The sequence below is a fragment of the Mus pahari genome, chromosome 15, assembly GCF_900095145.1.
Source record: "Mus pahari chromosome 15, PAHARI_EIJ_v1.1, whole genome shotgun sequence".
NCBI classification, from domain to species: Eukaryota; Metazoa; Chordata; class Mammalia; order Rodentia; family Muridae; genus Mus; species Mus pahari.
This window is the reverse complement of record NC_034604.1, coordinates 11130883-11132666: the sequence shown is the minus strand read 5'-3', so window position 1 is coordinate 11132666 and position 1784 is coordinate 11130883. Positions and strand designations below refer to the sequence as shown.

Genomic DNA, 1784 nt, shown 5'->3' with positions numbered 1-1784 from the left:
AATTCTCCTGCCTCTGCCTCCCAAGTGCTGTGATTAAAGGCGTGCACCACCATGCCCAGCTAAACTATCACTTTTTGCTGATGATATGATAGTGGCCAGATATAAAATTAACTCAAACAAATCAGCAGCCTTGTGGGGAATTGGGCAATGCACAGACAGGCTGGTCTCCAGTTGAGCAGAGGTCTGAACCCCGGAATGGTCATAATTCCCCCACATGACACAGTAGGTGTTCCCTCATGCTCCTGGAACTCTGGTTCCTGCCTCAGTTACCGCCCCCACAGCCCCCACAAGAGAAGCAAGTCTAGAAGTCACTTAGACAATGTCCCAAGCTTCTGACCTTCATGCTAAACTCCTCCCCAGTTACCTAGCAACAGTAAAGACCATAAAAAAGGGCTGTTCAGCCCCACCTCTATCTCTCACTACTCTCCTTTCTCTCTTAGTCTCTCTCTTACTCATCTCTCTTTGTTTTGTCTTCTCTCCTCTCTCTCCTCTCTCTCCTCTCTCTCTTCTCTCCTCTCTGTCTTCTCTCCTCTCCTCTTTTCTCTCCCTCTTACTCTCTCTCTCTAGCCTTCCCCCCTCTCTTTTCTACCTTCTCTCTTTCCCCCTGTATTTCTATGATAAAGCTCTGAATCCATAGAATGTCTCTGCTCATCAAGGCCCACTGTGCTTGGAATATGGGATAGGCTTTCTCCTAATGAGCCCTCCTGTGATCCAGTCAAGATCTGCTGCACTCACTCTCACTGGTGTTGGGAACCTCTCTTCCCTCATCCCTCTCTCCNATAACCCCAGGGCTTTAGCAAAGTAGCTCCAGGGCTCCCAGGTAGGGCTGCCCCTTGGCCACCCTCCAAAGAGTGGGTCAGAGACTTGAATACCCACCCGGGGCTGAGTGGAAAGTGTTTGGCAGCCCTCCCATGCCTGACTGACCAGAGAATAGGTGGAACTCTGGCAGGGTGTGGATCTCCCCTTCCCCTTCTTCCCCAGGCCCCCCGTTTTAGTTCCCAACACAACCTTCCTATAATCAGATAAACAGGCTAAGAAAGAAATTAGGGAAACGACACCCTTCACAATAGTCACAAACCATATAAAGTATCTTGGTGTGACTCTAACCAAACAAGTGAAAGATCTATATGTCAAGAACTTCAAGTTTCTGAAGAAAGAAATCAAAGAAGATCTCAGATGGAAAGATCTCCCATGTCCATGGATTGGCAGGATTAATATAGTAAAAAATGGCCATTTTGCTGAATCAATGTACAGATTCAATTCAATCCCCATCAAAATTCCAACTCAATTCTTCATAGAGTTAGAAGTAATTCTCAAATTCATCTGGAATAACAAAAAAATCAGGACAGTGAAAACTGTTCTCAACAATAAAAGAACCTCTGGTGGAATCACCATGCCTGACCTTAAACTGTACTACAGAGCAATGGTGATTAAAAAACTGCATGGTACTGGTACAGCGACAGACATGTTGGTCAATGGAACAGAATTGAAGATCCCCAAATGAACCCACAGTGACTTGATCTTTGACAAAGGAGCTAAAACCAACCAATGGAGAAAAGACAGCATTTTCAACAAATGGTGCTGGTTCAACTGGTGGGTAGCATGCAGAAGAATGCGAATTGATCCATTCTTATCTCTTTGTACAAAGTTCAAGTCTATGTGGATCATAAAACCAGAAACTAATGGAATAGAAAGTGGGGAATAACCTCAAACACATGGACACAAATGTTCCTGAACAGAACAGCAATGGCTTGTGCTCTAAGATCAAGAATTGACAAATGAGA

The 1784-nt window shown here is 44.9% G+C and overlaps 1 pseudogene; it reads left to right on the top strand.

The window, feature by feature from the left end:
• The first annotated feature begins 195 nt into the window (after positions 1 to 195).
• LOC110333448 overlaps positions 196 to 1784 on the top strand; it is a 4757-nt pseudogene continuing 3168 nt past the window's right edge.